This window comes from Pseudophryne corroboree, chromosome 1 (genome assembly GCF_028390025.1).
Source record: "Pseudophryne corroboree isolate aPseCor3 chromosome 1, aPseCor3.hap2, whole genome shotgun sequence".
In the NCBI taxonomy this organism is placed as follows: Eukaryota; Metazoa; Chordata; class Amphibia; order Anura; family Myobatrachidae; genus Pseudophryne; species Pseudophryne corroboree.
In genome coordinates this window covers 68,395,860-68,421,924 of record NC_086444.1, presented here as the reverse complement: position 1 = coordinate 68,421,924, position 26,065 = coordinate 68,395,860, and the positions used below count along the sequence as shown (strand labels likewise).

The 26,065-nt window shown below is 45.9% G+C and overlaps 1 protein-coding gene across 3 annotated transcripts in view; it reads left to right on the top strand.

Moving 5' to 3' along the window:
* Positions 1-493: 493 nt before the first annotated feature.
* Positions 494-26,065, top strand: part of LOC135055867 (threonine--tRNA ligase 1, cytoplasmic) — a 407,014-nt gene continuing 381,442 nt past the window's right edge. Inside the window, exon 1 of one of the 3 annotated variants that reach the window (XM_063960452.1) lies at positions 494-738. The gene's annotated coding sequence lies outside the window, so the exon portion shown is untranslated. The other 2 variants (XM_063960445.1, XM_063960437.1) reach the window with 2 other exon arrangements.

Here is a 26,065-nt window from a genome sequence, read left to right as displayed (position 1 = left end):
TGAAGGTCGACATGACAAAAGGTCGACATGAGATTTTTTTTAAAAATGTTGGTGTCGTTTCCTTTGTAGAGTGACCGGGAACCTCAATTAGTGCACCATGTCCCCTCGCATGGCTTGCACTTCGGGCAAGGTGCCTCGCTCCACTACTGCTGCGCTCGGCATAGGTTACCGTTCCCAATTGTAGTCCACGTGGATCGTAAAGTATGAAAAAGTTTTTTTTTTAAATGGAAAAAAATTGTGAAAAACTCATGTCGACCTATGGACCATGTTGACCTAGAAACCCTGTCAACCTAATGCATGTCGACCAATAGTGGTCGACCTAATGACTGTCAACCAACTGTGGTCGACCTAATTGTGATACCCACCAAAAAGAGCAGTCAATATATCTATATACAGTATACAGTATTGTATAACTTCAAGTACCCACAGCAATTGCTGAAAAGGTCACATGACCAGAGTCAGGTGGTCTGGGAGGAGACAGTTTGAAGACAGTGGCAGTTGGTCCAGGGGAGCTCTGAGGTAATGGTGGAAAGGGAAGGAGCTGCGCTGGGTGTCAGAGCAGTGCTGACAGGCTCCTATTCTGTCCCATAAATCCCTTGAAAAGTATAATAAAATTGAATTACCAACTACCTCAGATAAGGCAAGGCCAGGGGAGCAGCCTGGCTGCGAGTGACAGAAGCAGGCAGAACATTCCCCTGAAGTCCCGGCATCTGGTGCACGAGCAATACAGACCGAGAGGTGAAGCAGGAGTTGTCTTATAAGGTGATAGAGGACTTGTAACACTTGAAAGCTTCACAAGAGGTATTGCAATTAAGCACTGCACCGCACACCTCAGTACCATGCAGTCCATAATTGAGGAGAGTGACCCTTTCAAAGTAATTCATTAATAACATAGGCATATTAGCCAAAAACTTCCTTATTTCAGTCAATATTACTACCTGTAAAATAAAGTGTAGGAAAGCACTACCCTGTCTTCAGCATATACTTACAGTAAGGATACAGCTTAATCAGTCAGTCTCTACAGAGGCATTATTAAGAGACTAAAGCCTGCATTAAATGTATTTCTGCCTACAAACATCTAACCATCCTGTCATCAGTCAGTACTAATGGATATTATTTCTCTATCGTCCTAGTGGATGCTGGGGTTCCTGAAAGGACCATGGGGAATAGCGGCTCCGCAGGAGACAGGGCACAAAAAGTAAAGCTTTAGGATCAGGTGGTGTGCACTGGCTCCTCCCCCTATGACCCTCCTCCAAGCCAGTTAGATTTTTGTGCCCGGCCGAGAAGGGTGCAATCTAGGTGGCTCTCCTAAAGAGCTGCTTAGAAAAGTTTAGCTTAGGTTTTTTATTTTACAGTGAGTCCTGCTGGCAACAGGATCACTGCAACGAGGGACTTAGGGGAGAAGAAGTGAACTCACCTGCGTGCAGGATGGATTGGCTTCTTGGCTACTGGACATCAGCTCCAGAGGGACGATCACAGGTACAGCCTGGATGGTCACCGGAGCCTTGCCGCCGGCCCCCTTGCAGATGCTGAAGTAAGAAGAGGTCCAGAATCGGCGGCAGAAGACTCCTCAGTCTTCTAAAGGTAGCGCACAGCACTGCAGCTGTGCGCCATTTTCCTCTCAGCACACTTCACACGGCAGTCACTGAGGGTGCAGGGCGCTGGGAGGGGGGCGCCCTGGGAGGCAAATGAAAACCTATTTTGGCTAAAAATACCTCACATATAGCCTCCGGAGGCTATATGGAGATATTTAACCCCTGCCAGAATCCGTTAAAAGCGGGAGACGAGGCCGCCGAAAAAGGGGCGGGGCCTATCTCCTCAGCACACAGCGCCATTTTCCCTCACAGAAAGGCTGGAGGGAAGGCTCCCAGGCTCTCCCCTGCACTGCACTACAGAAACAGGGTTAAAACAGAGAGGGGGGGCACTAATTTGGCGTTAGAAATATATAAAACAGATGCTATAAGGGAAAACACTTATATAAGGTTGTCCCTATATAATTATAGCGTTTTTGGTGTGTGCTGGCAAACTCTCCCTCTGTCTCTCCAAAGGGCTAGTGGGTCCTGTCCTCTATCAGAGCATTCCCTGTGTGTGTGCTGTGTGTCGGTACGTGTGTGTCGACATGTATGAGGACGATGTTGGTGAGGAGGCGGAGCAATTGCCTGTAATGGTGATGTCACTCTCTAGGGAGTCGACACCGGAATGGATGGCTTATTTAGGGAATTACGTGATAATGTCAACACGCTGCAAGGTCGGTTGACGACATGAGACGGCCGACAAACAATTAGTACCGGTCCAGACGTCTCAAAAACACCGTCAGGGGTTTTAAAACGCCCGTTTACTTTAGTCGGTCGACACAGACACAGACAGGGACACTGAATCCAGTGTCGACGGTGAATAAACAAACGTATTCCTTATTAGGGCCACACGTTAAAGGCAATGAAGGAGGTGTTACATATTTCTGATACTACAAGTACCACAAAAGAGGGTATTATGTGGGATGTGAAAAAACTACAGTAGTTTTTCCTGAATCAGATAAATTAAATAAAGTGTGTGATGATGCGTGGGTTCCCCCCGATAGAAAATTATGGGCGGTATACCCTTTCCCGCCAGAAGTTAGGGCGCGTTGGGAAACACCCCTTAGGGTGGATAAGGCGCTCACACGCTTATCAAAACAAGTGGCGGTACCGTCTATAGATAGGGCCGTCCTCAAGGACCAGCTGACAGGAGGCTGGAAAATATCATAAAAAGTATATACACACATACTGGTGTTATACTGCGACCAGCGATCGCCTCAGCCTGGATGTGCAGAGCTGGGGTGGCTTGGTCGGATTCCCTGACTAAAAATATTGATACCCTTGACAGGGACAGTATTTTATTGACTATAGAGCATTTAAAGGATGCATTTCTATATATGCGAGATGCACAGAGGGATATTTGCACTCTGGCATCAAGAGTAAATGCGATGTCCATATCTGCCAGAAGATGTTATGGACACGACAGTGGTCAGGTGATGCAGATTCCAAACGGCAAAAAGGTGTATTGCCGTATAAAGGAAGAGGAGTTTTTTGGGGTCGGTCCATCGGACCTGGTGGCCACGGCAACTGCTGGAAAATCCACCGTTTTTACCCTAAGTCACATCTCTGCAGAAAAAGACACCGTCTTTTCAACCTCAGTCTTTTCGTCCCTATAAGATCATATCTGCCCAGGGATAGAGGAAAGGGAAGAAGACTGCAGCAGGCAGCCCATTCCCAGGAACAGAAGCGCTCCACCGCTTCTGACAAGTTCTCAGCATGGCGCTGAGACCGTACAGGACCCCTGGATCCTACAAGTAGTATCCCAGGGGTACAGATTGGAATGTAGAGACGTTTCCTCTTCGCAGGCTCCTGAAGTCTGCTTTACCAAGGTCTCCCTCCGACAAGGAGGCAGTATGGGAAAAAATTCACAAGCTGTATTCCCAGCAGGTGATAATTAAATTACCCCTCCTACTACAAGGAAAAGGGGTATTATTCCACACTATATTGTGGTACTGAAGCCAGAAGGCTAGGTGAGACTTATTCTAAAAATTTTTTTGAACACTTACAAAGGTTCAAATCAAGATGGAGTCACTCAGAGCAGTGATAACGAACCAGGAAGAAGGGGACTATATAGTGTCCGGGGACATCAGGGATGCTTACCTCTATGTCCCAAATTTGCCCTTCTCACTAAGGGTACCTCAGGTTCGTGGTGCAGAACTGTCACTATCAGTTTTAGACGCTGCCGTTTGGATTGTCCACGGCACCCCGGGTCTTTACCAAGGTAATGGCCGAAATGATGATTCTTCTTCGAAGAAAAGGCGTCTTAATTATCCCTTACTTGGACGATCTCCTGATAAGGGCATAGTCCAGGGAACAGTTGGAGGTCGGAGTAGCACTATCTCGGATACTGCTACAACAGCACGGGTGGATTCTAAATATTCCAAAATCGCAGCTGATCCCGACGACACGTCGGCTGTGCCTAGGGATGATTCTGGACACAGTCCAGAAAAAGGTGTTTCTCCCGGAAGAGAAAGCCAGGGAGTTATCCGAGCTAGTCAGGAACCTCCTAAAAACAGTGCATCATTGCACAAGGGTCCTGGTAAAAATGGTGGCTTCCTACGAAGCAATTCCATTCGGCAGATTTCACGCAAGAACTTTTCAGTGGGATCTGCTGGACAAATGGTCCGGATCGCATCTTCAGATGCATCAGCGGATAACCCTATATCCAAGGACAAGGGTGTCTCTCCTGTGGTGGTTATAGAGTGCCCATCTTCTAGAGGGCCGCAGATTTGGCATTCAGGATTGGATGCTGGTGACCACGGAGCCCAGCCCGAGAGGCTGGGGAGCAGTCACACAAGGAAAAAATTTCCAGGGAGTGTGATCAAGTCTGGAGACTTTTCTCCACATAAATATACTGGAGCTAAGGGTAAATTTATAATACTCTAAGCTTAGCAAGACCTCTGCTTCAAGGTCAGCCGGTATTGATCCAGTGGGAAAGACATCACGGCAGTCGCCCACGTAAACAGACAGGGCGACACAAGAAGCAGGACGACCTCCACCCGGGAGAGTGGAAACTTCATCGGGAAGTTTTTTCCACATGATTGTAAACCGTTGGGAAATACCAAAGGTGGACATGATGGCGTCCCGTCTGAACAAAAAACGGGACAGGTATTGCGCCAGGTCAAGAGACCCTCAGGCAATAGCTGTGGACGTTCTGGTAACACCGTGGGTGTACCAGTCGGTGTATGTGTTCCCTCCTCTGCTTCTCATACCTAAGGTGCTGAGAATTATAAGACGTAGAGGAGTAAGAACTATACTCATGGCTCCGGATTGGCCAAGAAGGACTTGGTACCCGGAACTTCAAGAGATGCTTACAGAGGTTTTATGGCCTCTGCCGCTAAGAAGGGACTTGCTTCAGCAAGTACCATGTCTGTTCCAAGACTTACCGCAGCTGCGTTTGTCGGCATGGCGGTGGAACGCCGGATCCTAAGGGAAAAAGGCATTCCGGAAGAGGTCATTCCTACCCTGGTCAAAGCCAGAAAGGAGGTGACCGCACAACATTATCACCACATGTGGCGAAAATATGTTGCGTGGTGTGAGGCCAGGAAGGCCCCACAAAGAAATTTCAACTCGGTCGTTTCCTGCATTTCCTGAAAACAGGAGTGTCTATGGGCCTCAAATTGGGGTCCATTAAGGTTCAAATTTCGGCCCTGTCGATTTTCTTCCAGAAAGAATTGGCTTCAGTTCCTGAAGTCCAGAATTTTGTCAAGGGAGTATTGCATATACAACCCCCTTTTGTGCCTCCAGTGGCACTGTGGGATCTCAACGTAGTTCTGGGATTCCTCAAATCACATTGGTTTAAAACCAGTCAAATCTGTGGATTTGAAGCATCTCACATGAAAAGTGACCATGATCTTGGCCCTGGCCTGGACCAGGCGAGTGTCAAATTGGTGGTTTTTTCTCAAAAAAGCCCATATCTGTTTGTCCATTCGGACAGGGCAGAGCTGCGGACTCGTCCCCAGTTCTCTCCCTAAGGTGGTGTCAGTGTTTCACCTGAACCAGCTTATTGTGGTGCCTTGCACCTACTAGGGACTTGGAGGACTCCAAGTTGCTAGATGTTGTCAGGGCCCTGAAAATATGTTCCAGGACGGCTGGAGTCAGGAAAACTGACTTGCTGTTATCCTGTATGCACCCAACAAACTGGGTGCTTTTGCTTCTAAGCAGACTATTGCTAGTTGGATGTGTAATACAATTCAGCTTGCACATTCTGTGGCAGGCCTGCCACAGCCAAAATATGTAAATGCCCATTCCACAAGGAAGGTGGGCTCATCTTGGGCGGCTGCCCGAGGGGTCTCGGCTTTTACAACTTTGCCGAGCGGTTATTTAGTCAGGGGCAAACACGTTTGTAAAATCCTACAAATTTGATACCCTGGCTAAGGAGGACCTGGAGTTCTCTCATTCGGTGCTGCAGAGTCATCCGCACTCTCCCGCCCGTTTGGGAGCTTTGGTATTATCCCCATGGTCCTTTCAGGAACCCCAGCATCCACTAGGACGATAGAGAAAATAAGAATTTACTTACCGATAATTCTATTTCTCGGAGTCCGTAGTGGATGCTGGGCGCCCATCCCAAGTGCGGATTATCTGCAATACTTGTACATAGTTCCAAAAATCGGGTTATTATTGTTGTGAGCCATCTTTTCAGAGGCTCCGCTGTTATCATACTGTTAACTGGGTTCAGATCACAGGTTGTACAGTGTGATTGGTGTGGCTGGTATGAGTCTTACCCGGGATTCAAAATCCTTCCTTATTATGTACGCTCGTCCGGGCACAGTATCTAACTGGCTTGGAGGAGGGTCATAGGGGGAGGAGCCAGTGCACACCACCTGATCCTAAAGCTTTACTTTTTGTGCCCTGTCTCCTGCGGAGCCGCTATTCCCCATGGTCCTTTCAGGAACCCCAGCATCCACTACGGACTCCGAGAAATAGAATTATCGGTAAGTAAATTCTTATTTTCTGACAGCCAGGGACTCTACTTTAATCTCCTACCTACTTATTTGCCTAAGAGAACAGTCAGTAACAGGATACAATAACTACTAAAATATTAACTTTGATTGCAGTTAGGAGTGGAATGGAAAGCAATTCCTAACTATGGAGGGATTACAAATAGACCTCAGCAGAGATTGTTATTCAACTAACTTTGGCAACTGTATTGAGTGAGCATCTACACACATTGCTGGCAATTGGATTAAACTGATTGGAGCAAGTTAACTGCTAATTCCTCTAACATAGACAGCATCCTTTTCTTGTTAAAAGTTTTGAATGTGCACCACCGAAAGAGAGCTCAATTAAATTGAATTGCTACTGAATTTGAGGTATAACTCTAATAAGTAATAGTACAGAATAGTAAGGTTGAAGTATAGTGTTATGCTAATGTAAATGTGCTTAGTGACACTATTACTAAAGTGAATTTGGTTATGTCTGTGTACAGTTAATGTGCATGCATAACTTGAATGTTGCACCAGCAGAGATGGACTAGTTTTGGTGGTTGTCATTGGCTCTTCTTTTGTGCCACACTATAGTGTTGGGGGTATTGCATGAGTTTATTAACTGTGAGCTTTTATGTATGAACATTTTATGTTCTTGTTGAGATGATCATTATTGACTGATCACCAAATTCATTGTTGAGAAGTGTTCTTTAATAAATTAGCATGGAAAATATACATTGTTTCTACATTTATTCAATTGAGACTCCTATACTCACCTCTCAATGAAGAATGAAAGTGATTGGAGAACTGTGAAGTAAAACTAAAGGTAATACTACAAATACTTACCTGCATATCTTACTCAACTGTAGATTTTCCATTCATTTCTACTATCACTATAATTGTACCTCAGTGTCACATAATGACCGTATACCAGTGGTTCCCAAACTTTTTGGAATCATGGCACCCTAGAGTATCAGAATTTTATGAGTGGCACCCCTAGGCCAAAAATGTCTTAGCGAGAAATTTTGAAATAAATATTAAATCAAAAATTGTTTAAATGTCATCTTCAGGTTCCATTATGTGGTGAGGAACAAGATTTGCTTCTGTATGTCCACATATTTTATGATTGACAGCCACCAGCACTGGTTTTGCCTATTACATTGACCAGAAATAATTTTGATTAGTCCTGGACCACCAATCCAAGGCACCCCTGCAAGTGTCCTGAGGCACCCCAGGGTGCCTAGGCACACAGTTTGGGAACCACTGCCGTATACCATCTGTACAAGGTATCATAGACAAAACTCATTGCTGTCCCTGCTTGGCAGCCTACTGCCATCTTGTGGTGAAAGCAGGAGAGTTACACTACACACAAAATAAACCTGTAGAGGGACAGGATATCATTTTAAAAATTATATGTTTGAAGCATCTGTTACGCGTGTTATTACATATTGTTTTTTTTATGTAAGCACAACATCATGGAGGCTGTTTCATGACGGAGCCCACATCCAAAGATTGGGTAATGTGCAGCCTTCCCCAGCATTGGAAGGCCGCAGGTCCTCCGAGGGTTAAAATCTGCGGATGGCTGAGTTGGACAGCACTCCCCCTCAGCCTGCGCCCCTGGCTATTAACATCTTGGCCAACTGGTAGTTGTGGCCCTGTGTAGCTGATTATATTGCAAGCTCTACTTTTTTATGGTGTGCAGTAAGCTTATGTTATCGGTGGTCTCTGGCTGTTGCAGAACTACTGTGGAAATCCCAGCAGCTGGAGAACCTCAGGATGTCTACTTTTGGCACTCAGCACTCAGCACTCTGGGTCAAGGTTCCAAAATGTTTACATTCAGCACTTCAGTTCCAAACACAACCTTTCATCAAGGATGTCCTGAAGCTTGTGTTGGATTTCAATATATTGGAATCTTGATGTAAAGACCCTGAGTGCTACCATAATGCAGACACCAGGGCAATTATGAAAGATTACCAGCATGGGTAACACATATCCAATTTTGTAGAGCTTTGATATTTTAATATATGAAAAATATAAATAATTAAAATATAAAAGCCACCATAAATCATACAGTGCATCCCAAACAAATCATGCAATAAAGCTGATATCCCCCAAACGTTTTTTTATACATAGCAATTTAAGGGGCAGATGTATTAAGCTTGGAGAAGTGATAAAGCAGTGATAAGTGCAAGGTGATAACGCACCAGCCAATCAGCTCCAATATGTAGATTGACAGTTAGGAGCTGACTGGCTAGTACGTTATCACCTTGCACTTATCACTGCTTTATCACTTCTCCAGGCTTAATACATCTGCCTCTTAAGCATGTCTCTGGGATATGTTATTTTTCTTTGATATCCTCCTACAAATCATACAATGGCTATCTACACACACAAATATCTAAGCATTTCCATATCTATAGTTCCATCTTAATTACATAACTGTCTGAACTATAATGCAAAGCTTGTAACAAAAACTTTTAGAAGCAGAAGCGATCCGAGCGAGGGGTGTAATTCTCAGAACTTTGCCTCGAAGGATCCAGAATGTCCTCCACCCAAATCTATGTGTTTAGAAAATGTGTCTTTAAACAAACTATTGCTATCACTGTCCAACACATCTTTATTTAATGTTATTCCTGTGGGGGGGGGGGAGAGGATTGTGGAAGATCGAGAACCCATTGTTATTACTGTCCAGATGGTCTTCATTGAATCTATGTTACTGATTAATGAGATTAATTCAAACAAAATAGTCATCATTAGGTTTACAACAAATCTGTTATGAGTTTGTACTTGTAATCGGTCAATACTTTGTCGCTGGTGTTGAATATTGAGTTTAATAATCAATTACTCAATGTTATATTTTACTACCATAAAAGTAATATTGGGAATAAGGTATGCCCTACAGTAAATTATAAAACATATCAAATGTCATGTTCACTGACTGCAAGTATACAGGTATAGTTGTTTCGCTTATCTACTCTATGGGGTATATTTACTAAAGTGCGGGTTTACAGAAGTGAAGGTGTTGCCCATAGTAACTAGAGATGTGTGGTTCGGTTTTCCTGAGGGGTTCCGAGCAGTGGTGCCGAGAGGCAGGGGGAGCAGGTACAAATTACCCAGGCCCAGGCTGCTGGAGGGGCCCGGGTCCACAAACCAACCCCTCAAGGATATAAGTACGCTGGCCAGCAGGCGACGGTGCCATCCACCCAGTGATATCTTCAGGAAGATGGCGCCGCACATAGAAGGCATAGAAAGTATTTGCTCTCTAGTGACCAGCGTCATCTTCTCAAATATCACTGGGATGGAGCTGGTCAGGGAGGAGAGACCCACTTCCAGATCAAACGGCCCTGGTTCAGAGTCGAATTGAGTCCCAGTTCGGAATCATTTTGGGGTTCCAAGTGGAACAGAGTCCTGGCTCGGGTCTGTTGTCAGTTTGGAACTTGGGAGTGGATTCGGGTTTTGGATTGCATGTTTTAGGTCCTAATGACATGCTTTTAGCTGGTTTTATCCCATTTTTATCAATGTTTATCGATTTTAAAGGAATTCAAAACACGCGTGTCTCGTGAGATTTCACTTCACTATCCCGCAAGACTGACTGTGTACTGAGGAGCTCCTTTGCATCTGCTGTTAAGGAAGAGTTGAGCCACCGAAGAGGAGGGGGAATGGAGACACAGCTAAATGCTGTGCTCCGTTTATAATAGTACCAGTGGCCGATTCTGGTGGACAGTGTGTGAGGGCCCTGGGGTGAACGCCTCTGTTGCCCCTCCTGTTATCCATCCCTGGTCATCATTGACAGCTACACATTCCGTTACAGTGTTTATCTGTGTTTTATGCATATGCAAGGGAGTGTTATCACCAGGTTCCTGTCACATAAATGACCTCTAAGAGGAAAGAGGCCCCCCGATACAGCCGCTCACCTATGAATGAAGCACCCTCAGGCTGTGCGGCAATGCAGATTCTGATCCTAGGCTGTGTGCACAGATGCAGCAAAAGCCTGTACTGTGCGCACGCCTAGGAGAGGCAGGACTATACCAAGCAATTGGTGTGTGTAGTCACTTTACTACGCTCATGATCAGAGTGGGCTATGGAGAGGCACAATAGACAGATCCCATTTTGGTGCACCAAAGCCCTAAAGGCAGGCATGGGTACTTTATACCAATTCTACTTTCCCCTTTTGATGCCCCTGCCCACATGATGGTAAAGATGTCTACTGCTACCTCTGAAGGGTGTAACAGGCAGATTTGTGCAAATTTGAGCATCTGTGGTGAGATGTACTAAGCCATGGAGAGAGATAAAGTGGACGAAGATAAAATACCAGCCAATCATCTCCTAACTGCCATGTGACAGGCTGTGTTTGTAAAATGACAGGAGAGGATTGGTTGGTACTTTATTTCTCTCAACTTTATCACTCTCCGCAGCTTTGAACATCTGACCTCTCGCCGTTTAACTGTTTTTTTTTTATTTTATATGGAACTGTGAACACAGTTGTTTGGAGTTTACTGTTTGAGGTACGTCATTCACATACAAGGGTCACCATGTGCCATGAGCAGATATGCCAAAACAATTCAAATTGCACTAGAATGGATTCAATCTGGTTTGCGCAGGTTCTTGATCATGGTCAAATCTGTTTGACTTATTTAAGGTTTTAAAATTCAAATTTACCATCTAGTTTCGCTGAACTGGTTTGAGGATGAAAAGGCAACAGTTATAATCTCTCTTCATAAGGAGGCCATCACTTGGTGCACAAGTCTGTTTTTCCTGATACTACACTATGTATTAAAGTATAGTGATACAGGTATTAGATTTTATTGTCACACTCCTTTGGCGCTCTAATCCAAATTTTAAAACACTTTGGTTTTATATATAATATATATATATATATATATATATATTCTGTGTGTCGCGGTCCGGCACTCACATGAACTGTATATGCAGCTCGCATGGTGCCCCACTCTTACCATAGGGTGTAATATACACAGAAGCAGAACAGTTGGCACTCCAGGCAAAGAAACACGTAGCAAACAAATAGTGTAGGTCACCGTCTCAGGGACCTCCGTCCCTTTTATCAAGACAAGTGACAGATCTGGGCAATTATATAGGAGATATATATACAGTATGTATATATGTATATATATATATATATATATATATATATATACACATAAATATATATATATATATTTATTTATTGGAGGCATAGAAATCAGGATGTGGCAGGCATGTGACCGACACTGGAATACCGACACCACTCAGGGTCCGTGGGTGATGGTGGTGGGGGGGATAGGGTTAGGCATTAGTGTGTGGGGGGAGGCAATAGCCCAAGCCACCCCCCCACCCCCCGTAGTCTGAGCCACCCCCGCTGTCTTCACCAAAGGCCTGACAGCCCCCCCCTCCCCCGATTCTTAGCCCTAGCCACCACCCCAGGAGGGTTAGGGGAGGGGTCAGGGGTATAATAATTACCCTGTCCCGTCGGCATTCTCACTGTCGGGATGCCAGGTCGATCATGTGACAGGGAGGGCGTGTGACGTCAGCTCCGGCCCCGATCAGCCTGTTCTCATAGCACTGCAGGAGGAAGTCCTGGGCTGCGCACACACTGTACACACTGGAAAAAACATTCGATGGTGAGTGAGGTGCGAACGGATTTGCAGCTGTCTGCTGACTGAGGGATTTTCTTGCAGCTCGGCGTACACATGTGATCGCACACTTGCACGGCGAATATACACTCCCCTTGGGCGGCGACTATCTGAACGCAGCACAACGAATTTAGCAGCCCATAGATCAGGTCTATAACACCCCTGTAGTTAATGAAACTTTGATATACCAAATGGCTTCACAAGATACTCATAGTGACCACCTCTGGTATTGAACGTAGTCTTCTACTTGTCTCCAAGTCTAATAAGTCTAATAAGATTACAAACAACACATAAACCTAATGTGGTGAAAACAAACTGCCCCATGAATGCGATCCAATAGCTCGGAGATAAGCGGAAATATGGCCCTCATTCCGAGTTGATCGGTCGCAAGGCGAATTTAGCAGAGTTACACACGCTAAGCCGCCGCCTACTGGGAGTGAATCTTAGCTTCTTAAAATTGCGACCGATGTATTCGCAATATTGCGATTACTAACTACTTAGCAGTTTCTGAGTAGCTCCAGACTTACTCTGCCTGTGCGATCAGTTCAGTGCTTGTCGTTCCTGGTTGACGTCACAAACACACCCAGCGTTCGCCCAGGCACTCCCACCGTTTCTCCGGCCACTCCTGCGTTTTTTCCGGAAACGGTAGCGTTTTCAGCCACACGCCCCTGAAACGCCGTGTTTCCGCCCAGTAACACCCATTTCCTGTCAATCACATTACGTTCGCCGGAGCGATGAAAAAGCCGTGAGTAAAATTACTTTCTACATAGCAAAGTTACTTGGCGCAGTCGCAGTGCGAACATTGCGCATGCGTACTAAGCGGATTTTCATTGCGATGCGATGAAAAATACCGAGCGACCAACTCGGAATGAGGGCCTATATTTTTTAACTGCAATGATATTGGGATTACATAACTCTATTCAGATGATGATCCCTGGCCTTGTCCTCCAACACAGAAGAAACCAGTTGCTGATGGTGAAGATTTATGCATAAACCCAATGTTAAGGTTCTCTTTAATGTATTCACGATCATGATAGCATCAGGGACAGCTGTCATATACATACGGCCAGTGGTGTCTAGAAAGGGGGGGAGGGGGTACAGATTACCTGGGCCGGGCATGCCAGGGGGCCCAGGCCAGAGCATACCAGTAGCCATTTTTCTTGGTGGGAAATTTATTTCTTTATTATAAATCAGTGGGCAAGCGTGCGAGTGGCGGGTTGGGCCGCCGGGAGGGGGGATGTATGTGTGTGTCTCCTGGCTGTTTGTCCCTTGTCGTGGATGTCCCTCACAGCCACTTCCAGTCGCTGCACCACTGCTAAGATCTCGCGAGATGATATCATCTCACGAGTCATTCACTGCAGCTGGCTCTGGACGGCCTTTTAAGTATCAGCAAGCTCCAGGAGGTAGGCAGGGACTGGAAGGGGGCAGGAATGCAGCTGGCTGGACGTGGCCCGTGGATTTAAGAAGTGGCGCAACTCAGCTCAGTTGTAAGAATCAGCAGCAGGGCTGTCACCTCGTCGGGAGCTAGTCTGTTAGGCTGCGACACTGTGAGCTGAGAATTGTGACTGTGAGTGACAAACACAGCACTGTGGGGCAGATGTATTAACCTGGAGAAGGCATAAGGAAGTGATAAACCAGTGATATGTGCAAGGTGATAAAGGCACCAGCCAATCAGCTCCCATATGTAAATTAACAGTTAGGAGCTGATTGGCTGGTGCATTATCACCTTGCACTTAACATTGCTTTATTACTGGTTTTATCACTTCCTTATGCCTTCTCCAGGTTAATACATCTGCCCCTGTGTCTTATAAATTCTATAGAAATATTCTATAAAACATGTATCCATACATTACCATTAGTGTTAGTATTTTATATATATAGATATATAGATATATATGTAGATATTTACCTATATATAGAAATAGATAAATATACATACTGTGGCCACACCCATTCCACGGGGGCCTGGGAAGTTGTTGTACCGGGGCCCAGGATTTCTCTTGGCAGCCCTGCATACGGCCACAAGGAGGTATTTTTCTGGGTACAGGATATATAGTGCCTTCTTATTTTCTATGAGGGAGTCTTTCTGCTTGTTACTTGCTGAACACGTGACAGCATGCTGCAAACTGCGGAGGGGTATACAATCTTTACTGTAGGTGTTGGAGAGAAGACTGTTGATCTACCAGGAAGCACCGTTCTTAGCCACTGAAAAGGAAACACACAATCACTTCCATCTGCCAGTCTAAAGTGACTAGATGCAGGCTTGGACTGGCCCACAGGGGTACAGGGGAAACCACCGGTGGGCCCCACTGCCTGAGGGCCCACCTCCTCCTCTAAGGATCAGGTTCCAGACTGTGCACTTGAATTATACATTATACATGTGTTACCTTATACTGGACTATGGTGTATTTTCTACAGTGCATTGCTGTTATGCATCTGTTATTAACCTGGTACATTATCATGCATGCAGCAGCTGAATTTACTGTACATATTTATGAAGGGGCCCAGACGTTGCACTCTCTAATAGTTAATCAAACCAATGAGGTGGCAGGCCACACCCCCTCTGCAGAATGGCCACACCCCTAACATGGCCCCCTACCACTGCATTCCCACGGTGAGCCCTACATGCCCCAGTCCAACACTGACTAGATGTGTCTGTATCCAGTGTACAGTAGATCCAGGATAACAGGATTAAAGGCTTTAGGAATTACAGTAAGAAAAGACACACCTATTTGATTAATAATATATTGTGTCTTGAAGAGAATGTATCATACTTGCCTACTTTTGAAAAAGCATTTCAGGTAGATTGTAAAAGTAACAACTAAAAGCGCGGGCGGGTACTGCTACATCGGAGAGGCGTGTTATAAAAATGACTTACATCCAAGTGTAACTGAGGCCCAAACTTAGTAATATCTATTTGTTGAAGAAAAGATACCGACATTTTGCAGGATTTGTTTGTGTATTGTGTTTTACAAGAGGTTCCATATACTGTAAGTGGCCACAAGAAACCTTATTTAAAATGCATGTAGCCATAGGGATCATTGTGTCTTATAACCAGTGTGTCACAACTGAGGGTTTAGGCTGACGGGAGGAAGCCTCAGTTGTAGGGGCTGGAATGAAGTTAAACTTAGATGGTTTAATCAGACCCCTGGACATGTAAGTGTGGAAGGAAACCCGAAGGTGTGACCATGACAAGCAGGTTAAAAGTCAAATGAAAGTTTATTAAACAGACTCCGTATAATCACAACAGCGTTCACAGTCAGTATTAGCAGTGGCAGATAATACAGTTCCTGGATCACTAAACCATAAAAGGTATCACAGGGCACTGGTAGGTTGCAGAACAGGTGTTATAGTCCTTTGGTAGAATAACCTTACCAGGCCAGGCTGTAGTAGTGGAGATAACCGAGGAACATGCCAGTAGATGTATGAGATGATGCTGGTAACTGGAATGCACTGTAGGAGTCACTGGACGGAACCAGCCAGATGGTGGAGACACGGAGTTAAAACTGAAAGATGCTAGGGTGCGTGGAAACAGATGAAATGAAGAGTGGTTACCGGTGGTAGTGGATACTGCTGGTAAGTAGAAATCCGCTGGGAGAACACCGGCTCTTTAAGGAAGCTGAATTCTGTTGGAAGCAGATTGCTGGAAACAGATGGGTTAATAGCTGCAAGCTTGGAAGCTGGAAGCAAACGAAGTAATAGCTGAAAGCTGGATCAGTCACAGAGGATTGCAGAGTCAGGCTGCACCGCAGGATGGAAAGCAGGTGCGGGTCTCTTTGTGGATGCTGGAGACAGGAGCTGGAACCTGGAGAAACAAGCCACAGGAGAGAGAGACTGGAACAAGGTATGACATTCAAAGCACTGACATCTATCTGGCCCAGACACAGGATACTTATACCTGCTGCTATGCAGGCATTGGCTGGGCAATTATGCAGATTCCAGAGATGGTGGATTGGAGGAATTGGAGCATGTGATCAAATCCAACATGGCTGCGCCCATGCTGGAACCTGGAGGGAAAACCTGGTTTGGAATGAAATGTGCAAACATAGTGATAATGGCGGCGCCGGCCGCGGAGGACAGGAGACGCCAGATGACAGTTATCTGCTGAGACACTTGGAGGGCAGCAGAGGCCGCGGCAGGCATGATACATGATTCTGAGAACCTGCAGCAATAACACAGTAACGGCGGCGGAGGCCGCGGAGGACGGGAGACGCCATGTTGGATTCAAACATGGCGCCGCTGTGGTAGTGTCTCAGAATGACAGGAGGGATGTGCAGAGTGTTGACACAGATGAGATCCGGATTTGGAACGCTGGGCCAGTCTCAGAAGACACCTAAACGGCAGGTAATGGCGTCCAGATACCCGGATCGTGACAGCACCCCCCCCCCCCCCCTTTAGGAGTGGCCCCAGGACACTTCTTAGGCTTTAAAGGAAACTTTGAGTGGAAATTTCGGACCAAGGCAGGAGCATGGACGTCTGAGGCATTGGTCCAAGAGCGTTCTTCAGGACCATAGCCCTTCCAGTCAATGAGATACTGTAGCTGACCGTAACGAAAACGTGAGTCCAAAATCTTGGCCACCTCGTACTCGACTCCCCGTTGAGTCTGAACTTTGGGAGCTGGAGGAAGTGCGGAATGAAACCGATTTAGGATCAGCGGTTTCAACAAGGAAACATGAAATGTCCTGGGTATTTTCAAGAAGGGTGGTAACTGTAATCTGTAGGCAACAGGACTGATGACTTGTTCAATCTTGAAGGGACCGATGTAGCGAGGTGCAAATTTCATGCTGGGAACTCTCAACCTCAAATTCTTCGTGGACAACCACACACAATCACCCACCTTGAGAGCAGGAACCGCTCTACGCTTCCTATCGGCAAACTTCTTATACCTGGATGAGGCTTTAAGCAGGGCTGCGCGGACATTCCTCCAGTTATTTGAAAACTGACGCAAGGTGACATCCACTGCTGGAACAGAAGTTGCGGGAAGCGGTTGGAATTCTGGGACTTTAGGGTGGAATCCATAATTAATGAAGAATGGTGTAGAAGAAGATGAGGAATGGTATTGATTGTTGTGGCTGAACTCGGCCCAAGGAAGGAGTTGAACCCAGTCATCTTGAGAGGAAGACACATATATACGGAGGAAGGCCTCCAAGTCCTGATTCACCCTCTCGGTTTGACCATTGGTCTGAGGATGGTAAGCCGTGGAAAACTTTAACTTGACTTGGAGGGCTTGACACAAACTTCGCCAAAATTTGGCTACAAATTGTACTCCACGATCCGAGATGATCTCTTCAGGAAGACCGTGAAGTCGGAAGATCTCTTGTATAAATACTTGAGCCAACTTGGAAGCTGACGGAAGACCGGTGAGAGGGATGAAATGTGCCATCTTGGTGAACCGGTCAACTACCACCCAGATGGTATTAAACTTGTTGCAGATAGGTATATCGGAAACAAAGTCCATCGACAAATGGGTCCATGGTCGACGGGGAACAGATAATGGAACCAGTTGCCCCGCAGGCGACTGGCGGGAGACTTTGTGTTGGGCACACTTTGGGCAGGAGGCAATAAATTCCATAACGTCCTTCTTCAGAGTTGGCCACCAGTAGGACCTAGAAATAAATTCAAGGGTTTTCTGAATGCCTGTATGTCCAGCAAAACGGGAAGCATGGGCCCAATGCATGAGCTTCTTCCTTAGAACTGGCTTAACAAAACTTTTCCCTGGTGGAGGCGTAGAGTCCATCCCTACCGTGGAGAATGCCAACGGATTAATAATAGGATGCTTGTCTGCAGACTCGGACTCATTTTCTTGCTCCCATGAGCGGGAAAGGGCATCGGCCTTACGATTCTGAGAACCCGGACAGAACTGGAGTTTAAAGTCAAACCTAGAAAAGAAAAGTGCCCATCTGGCCTGACGAGGATTCAGACATTGTGCGCCTTTGAGATATAAAAGATTTTTGTGGTCGGTAAGTATGGTGATTGAGTGGGAAGCTCCCTCCAACAAGTATCTCCACTCCTCCAGAGCGAGCTTGATGGCCAGCAACTCCTGATCGCCAATGGCATAGTTGCGCTCAGCTGGGGAGAACTTCCGGGAGAAGAAACTGCAAGGATGTAGATGTCCATCTTTGGCCCTCTGGGATAACACTGCTCCTACTCCAACGGAGGAGGCATCTACCTCTAAGATAAAAGGAGAGTCGGTGTCGGGCTGTTTCAGAACTGGTGCAGAGATGAACCGTTGCTTCAGAAGGTGAAAGGCCTGCGTAGCTTCCTCGGACCACTTGGACGGATTAGCACCTTTCTTGGTTAATGCAGTGATAGGCGCCACAATGGTGGAAAAGTCTCGTATAAATTTTCTATAATAATTGGCGAACCCTAAGAACCTCTGGACCCCTTTGAGGTTTAAGGGTATAGGCCAATTCTGGATTGCTTGGAGTTTCTCAGGATCCATCTCTAGTCCGGAACCGGACACAATGTAACCTAGAAACGGAATGGTTTTAACTTCAAACTCACACTTCTCCAATTTACAATAGAGGTGATTGACACGGAGACGGGAAAGAATCTCTTTTACCCAGAAACGATGATCTTCGAGATTATTAGCAAAGATGAGGATGTCATCTAGATAAACCACGACATGGCGGTACAAAATGTCCCTGAAGATCTCATTCACGAAGTGCTGGAAGACTGCTGGAGCGTTGCTCAATCCGAAGGGCATGACGAGGTACTCATAATGTCCGTCACGGGTGTTAAAGGCGGTCTTCCACTCGTCACCCTCACGGATTCGGATGAGATTGTAGGCACCCCTCAAGTCCAGCTTTGTGAAAATGGTTGCACCACTAACTCTATCAAAGAGCTCGGTAATCAGGGGTAAAGGGTATCGGTTCTTGACGGTAATGTCGTTCAGACCTCTGTAGTCGATGCACGGACGCAGACCACCGTCTTTCTTCTTAACGAAGAAGAAGCCTGCGCCGGCTGGAGAAGAAGATGGTCGGATGAAACCCTTCGCCAGGTTCTCTTTGATGTACTCTTCCATGGAGTCTGTCTCAGGCAGAGACAACGGATAAGTTCGGCCTCGCGGTGGAACCTTCCCTGGAATGAGGTCGATTGGGCAGTCCCATTCTCTATGAGGAGGAAGGATATCAGCAGAGGCTTTACTGAACACGTCCGTGAAGTCTTGATATGGAGGAGGCGGAACATCAGATGACCTGGGGAAGGAAGAACAAACAGGAAGAACTTTGGCTAAACAAGTCTCAGCACAGGAGGGACCCCATGCCAGTATTTGCGTAGTCGTCCAGTCAATTGATGGGTTATGGAGACGGAGCCATGGAAGGCCTAAAACCACTGGATGTGTGGCTCTTGGAATCACTAAAAAAGAAATATACTCAGAATGAAGAACTCCCACTCTCAGACGAACTGGAAGAGTCCTTAAGGAAATAACTGCGTCAAAAATCTTGCTGCCATCCACGGCAGTCAAAGAGATGGACGAGGACAGTCTCTCGGTGGGTAGGGACCACCGTTTAACATAAGCTTCGGTTATAAAATTCCCAGCTGCTCCGGAATCAAGGAGGGCAATGACGTTCCTGTAACGTTGAGCAATTTGGAGCGACACTGGGAGGTTACAATCATGAGGAGATGGAGAGGAGATCATTACTCCTAGCCGGCCCTCTCCTTGGCGAGCTAGGATCTGGAGTTTCCCGAACGTTTGGGACAGGCGTTGATAGTGTGCGACGGAGCTGCACAGTAGAGACATAGAGACTCAGAGAGGCGTCTTCGGCGCTCAGCGGGAGATAGACGGGAACGACCAATTTGCATAGGCTCATCCTTGGATGGAGATGGTTGAGGAGGAGGAGGAGCAGAAGATTTAGGAACGGATGATCTTCCTCGCTCGGTTGCTCTCTCTCTGAACCGTAGATCAACCTTCGTGCATAGTGAAATTAGCTCATCCAACTTAGAAGGCAAGTCTCTGGTAGCTAACTCGTCTTTAATGCGTTCTGACAAGCCATGCCAGAATGCAGCATACAGGGCCTCGTCGTTCCAGGCCAGTTCAGATGCCAGGATTTTGAACTGTATAAGATACTGTCCCACAGTACGTGTTCCCTGGCGTAGACGGAGAATCTCAGATGAAGCAGAGGAAACCCGGCCCGGCTCGTCGAAGATGCGCCTGAATGATGCTACAAAGTCAGTATAGGAGGACAGCTGGGGATCAGACTTCTCCCATAACGGTGATACCCAATCAAGGGCTGAGCCACTGAGGAGAGAAATAATATAAGCAACTTTGGTACGGTCACTGGGGAAGTTGCCAGATTGAAGCTCAAAATGGATTTCGCATTGGTTGAGAAATCCCCTGCAGAACCTTGGAGATCCGTCAAATTTTGCTGGCGTTGGAAGATGAAGACATGGTATGGAAATGGGCAAGGTGGGTGGGGTTACAGCTGGAGTCACTGTGGTGGACGCACCAGACGTGCCAGGTCCACGGAGGGTCGTCTGAATCCCATCCAGCCGAGTAGAGAGATCCTGGAGACAGCGGATGATGTGACCTTGTGCAGCCTCCTGATGTTCGAGTCTGGCTGCCAGTTCTTGCATAGGTCTAGCCGCTTGATCCTGGTCTCCGGCTGGATTCATATGGTCAGTGCTTACTGTCACAACTGAGGGTTTAGGCTGACGGGAGGAAGCCTCAGTTGTAGGGGCTGGAATGAAGTTAAACTTAGATGGTTTAATCAGACCCCTGGACATGTAAGTGTGGAAGGAAACCCGAAGGTGTGACCATGACAAGCAGGTTAAAAGTCAAATGAAAGTTTATTAAACAGACTCCGTATAATCACAACAGCGTTCACAGTCAGTATTAGCAGTGGCAGATAATACAGTTCCTGGATCACTAAACCATAAAAGGTATCACAGGGCACTGGTAGGTTGCAGAACAGGTGTTATAGTCCTTTGGTAGAATAACCTTACCAGGCCAGGCTGTAGTAGTGGAGATAACCGAGGAACATGCCAGTAGGTGTATGAGATGATGCTGGTAACTGGAATGCACTGTAGGAGTCACTGGACGGAACCAGCCAGATGGTGGAGACACGGAGTTAAAACTGAAAGATGCTAGGGTGCGTGGAAACAGATGAAATGAAGAGTGGTTACCGGTGGTAGTGGATACTGCTGGTAAGTAGAAATCCGCTGGGAGAACACCGGCTCTTTAAGGAAGCTGAATTCTGTTGGAAGCAGATTGCTGGAAACAGATGGGTTAATAGCTGAAAGCTTGGAAGCTGGAAGCAAACGAAGTAATAGCTGAAAGCTGGATCAGTCACAGAGGATTGCAGAGTCAGGCTGCACCGCAGGATGGAAAGCAGGTGCGGGTCTCTTTGTGGATGCTGGAGACAGGAGCTGGAACCTGGAGAAACAAGCCACAGGAGAGAGAGACTGGAACAAGGTATGACATTCAAAGCACTGACATCTATCTGGCCCAGACACAGGATACTTATACCTGCTGCTATGCAGGCATTGGCTGGGCAATTATGCAGATTCCAGAGATGGTGGATTGGAGGAATTGGAGCATGTGATCAAATCCAACATGGCTGCGCCCATGCTGGAACCTGGAGGGAAAACCTGGTTTGGAATGAAATGTGCAAACATAGTGATAATGGCGGCGCCGGCCGCGGAGGACAGGAGACGCCAGATGACAGTTATCTGCTGAGACACTTGGAGGGCAGCAGAGGCCGCGGCAGGCATGATACATGATTCTGAGAACCTGCAGCAATAACACAGTAACGGCGGCGGAGGCCGCGGAGGACGGGAGACGCCATGTTGGATTCAAACATGGCGCCGCTGTGGTAGTGTCTCAGAATGACAGGAGGGATGTGCACAGTGTTGACACAGATGAGATCCGGATTTGGAACGCTGGGCCAGTCTCAGAAGACACCTAAACGGCAGGTAATGGCGTCCAGATACCCGGATCGTGACACAGTGCAGGGAAATGACACTGATAATCCCATTTCAATGTATGTATCTCTGATTTATTCCCCCCCCCCCCCCCCCAAGAATGTCATAGCTGCATAATGGGGGTAAGGTACAATCAGGGAGATTGCAGGACTTTTCAGGGAGTGAGGGAGATTGCTGCTATTTCAGGGAGTCTCCTGCAGAATGAGGGAGGTGTTTTGTTCATATGTTTGTAAATCCAGTCATCAGGACACAGAGGCATGTGAGTTCACTGCTGTGCTGCTTTATTCCATCGCCAACTCCAGACACACTGCACACTGGACCACCCACTTCCCAGCATTCCCCTGGTCCTAGGGACCATCACTGAAGATTCAGGCTCAGAGCCGGCCTTAGCTATAGGCAGGCTAGGCATTTGCCTAGGGCATTCAAGCATGTCTAGGGGCATCCAAGCATGTCCCTGCAGCATCTCATGCTGAGAGGGACAGTCCGCAAACTAACTGTTACTTTCCAAATGTATTCAATCAGTACTTGTATACACTGCTGTTTACATTTGTAAAAAAAAATGCACACTGTGCCTTAAACTTCCTCCGACATGCTTGAATGCCCCTGACTTGTGAGATCTCAGCAATTCCTGGACCTGTGACATTTTTACTGACTATATAAGGTTATTACTGGATGGCTTCTTATGATAACACATGTGTATTTTGGAAGAATGCTTCACAGAAACCTGACATCACCTATACTGCTTGTGCACATGGGGGAGGGGAACCCTGCCATCCTGTGTGTGTCCCTTATCCCTGTGCAAACCCCAGGTATCTGCAGGGACATAACATGGGCAGTGTTCTCCCCACACTTTATTTCCTAGTCAGTCCATACCGTAAAATTCCCCTGCCACCCAGCACTGTAACGTGGTCAGTAAGTTGTGTTGTGCTATTTCTATATGAAACATCAGTGCAGCGTGACTTTCGGACACATCAGACTGGAGGGCAGAGCATTTAGCTCCCACAGTATAAAGTAAAGTGCATGCAGTTAACGGGAGTAACAGACACCAGCAAACACACTGAATAGTGAAGAGAATGGACAGTTTCTACATGTTTGATACTGATCTTTTTGTATAACCAGCAAGTGTGGCAGTATCTGTGGCAGTATATGTGTATTATGGGCATTACTAATGTGGGGCATATGTGTAAGGTTCCTTTACTGTGTGGAATTATATGTATTATGGTCATTACTGTGTGGCATTGTGCAGAGTTGAACTGGCCCACAGGGTAACCCCCCGGTGGGCCCCACTACCTGAGCGTTGCAGGTACAGATGCAGAACTAGCGGCGGAGCTAGGGGGCACCAGACAAAATTTTGCCTAGGGCATCAAATTGGCTAGGGCCGGCTCTGTTCAGGCTTACACATGTTAGTAAGGGAGTGTTTACAAATATTAAGCATTCTAATACACTAACATCACATCCTCTTTTCTTTAAAGATAAGCCCTGTACGCTTCAATGCAACAATTAACAACGTCATATTAAGAACATCATCTAACACGTTTCAATGAGTCTCTCAGGTCTGCGTATTTCCCTTTGGGTCTTTCATACACAGTCTGTGTTTCATCGACCATGTTGGACCTTTCTAGAATCGTGGTTTGTTCACCATTATGAGGATCATCATACATGTCAGATGAAGGGTATTCTTCAGTCATGTTGTCTTTATTATGGTTAGGTTGAGATCTTAAATCCACCCGATTTCTTCTTACTTCCGTTCCATGCTCTGTACGTATAGTATAAGATCTTGGTGCTACTTGTGCTTGCACAATACCTTTCTGCACCCAAATACCTTTCTCGTGATCTCTGAGACGGACTTGGTCACCCGATTTTAGATCAGATAAGCGTTTTGTTCATCTGTCATGGAACAGTTTCTGTTTCGCCTGTTGACGTTCCTTACTCAGTCTGACCAACGCTGAGTTATGTGTATTAAGGAGTTCATCATGTATCGGGAGATTTGCTCTAATCCTCCTTCCCATCAGCATTTGTGCAGGAAATCTTCTTTACCTTCTTGAGCTTTTTTCATGAGACTCTTTACAGTTTTTACTGAACTTTCCACCAACCCATTTGAGCGTGGATAGTGGGGACTTGACGTAATATGAACAAATTCCCACTCATCAGCAAATTGTCTAAATTCAGCACTGGAAAAACTGAGGACCATTGTCAGTGAACACTTCCATAGGAACACCATGCCTTGCAAAGATTGACTTCATGCAATTGATTACAACTTTACTAGTAGTTGTATGTAGTGTCTTCACCTCAGGGTAGTTAGAGTAATAATCAGTCACAACAATGTACAATGTATGTTTTCCCATTACAATCAAACAAATCTGCGCCAATTTTCTGTTCGACTTGTTGTTTCGGTCTATACGTAAGACATAATTCACATGTAGCTGTAGTCTGTGCTATGTCTTGGTTCATTCTTGGCCAATACATAACTTCACGCGCTCTCCGCTTAAATTTTTCTTCTCCTAAGTGGCCTTCATGTATCTTGCACAGCATAGTTTTTCTTAGTCGTGCAGGTATGACAAACCTATTGCCTTTGCAAATAATACCATCGACAACTGTAAGGTCACTGCGGTACATCCAATAATCATGAATAGACAGCGGGCACTGTCTCAGTTTCTTTCCTAATCTGTTCTTGTCTTGCAAGAGACACTGGTAGAGAAGCTACGATCAAATTAACATAGGCTTCTATCTCTTCATCCATCAGACTTTTGGAACCTTCACTTTTGTCCACAGCACGAGAAAGTGTATCAGCAGTGTACATGTATTTGCCGGGACAGTACAGCAAGTGTACATCATATTTCTGTAGTCTGATAAGCATTCGTTGAATTCTCATGGGACAGTCATGTAATGATTTAGTCATGATAGCTACCAATGGCTTGTGGTCAGTTTCCACTGTAAATGTTTGACCATAAACAAACTGATGAAATCGCTCACATGCATATGTGATCGCTAGAAGTTCTTTTTCTATCTGAGCATACCTTGTTTCAGCACTTGTCAGTGCTCTTGATGCATAGATTACTGGTTGCCATGTATCCTCATGTTCTTGTAACAGCACTGAGCCTAGGCCAAATTGCGAAGCATCTGCTAAAATTCTTATTCTTTTTGCAGGATCAAAGAATTTTAGCACTGGTTGCTCTGTAATGATCTGTTTCAAGTTTTGCCAACTTTCTTCTTGTTCATGTGAACACATCCACTCGTTATCTTTGTCCAACAACCATCTAAGAGAGGCTGTTCGTTCAGAGAGTTGAGAAATAAACTTTCCTAAGTAATCATTCCTAGGAATCTTCTGACATCGTCTTTGTTGTTAGGACGTTCCATGTTCACTATGGCTGATATTTTCCTTGGGTCTGGTTTTACACCTTGATCCGAGACCACGTCGCCCATAAAGGTAAGTGTATTCACGCCAAATTCACATTTGTCCTTGTTTAGCTTTAGATTCACTTTCTTGATAAGTTCCATTACTTGTCTCAATCTAGAATCATGTTCTTCCTTTGTAGATCCCCAGACAATAATGTCATCCATCATTGTTTCAACACCTGGAATATGTTCAAAAATCATGTGTATCTTTTTGGGATATACTTCTGGAGCAGACAATATTCCATATGGTAGTCGAAGAAATCTGTATCGACCTTCTGGTGTATTAAATGTACAAAGCTTTGAGCTGGCCTCATCTAGCTTCATTTGCCAGAATCCTGAAGATGCGTCCAATTTACTGAACCATTTTGCTCCCGCAAATTGCGACATGATTTCATCTCTGGTTGGTAGTTTGAAATGTTCTCGTTTAATAGCTTTGTTTAAATCTCTGGGGTCTAGACATATTCTGAGTTGTCCATTTTTCTTTTCAACAATTACTAAGGAGCTTAACCATTCAGTAGGCTTATCAACTTTCTGTATCACACCCAAGGCTTCCATGCGATTTAACTCTTGTTTCAGTTTTTCTCTCAGCACAAACGGCACTTTTCTACAGGGGTGTATC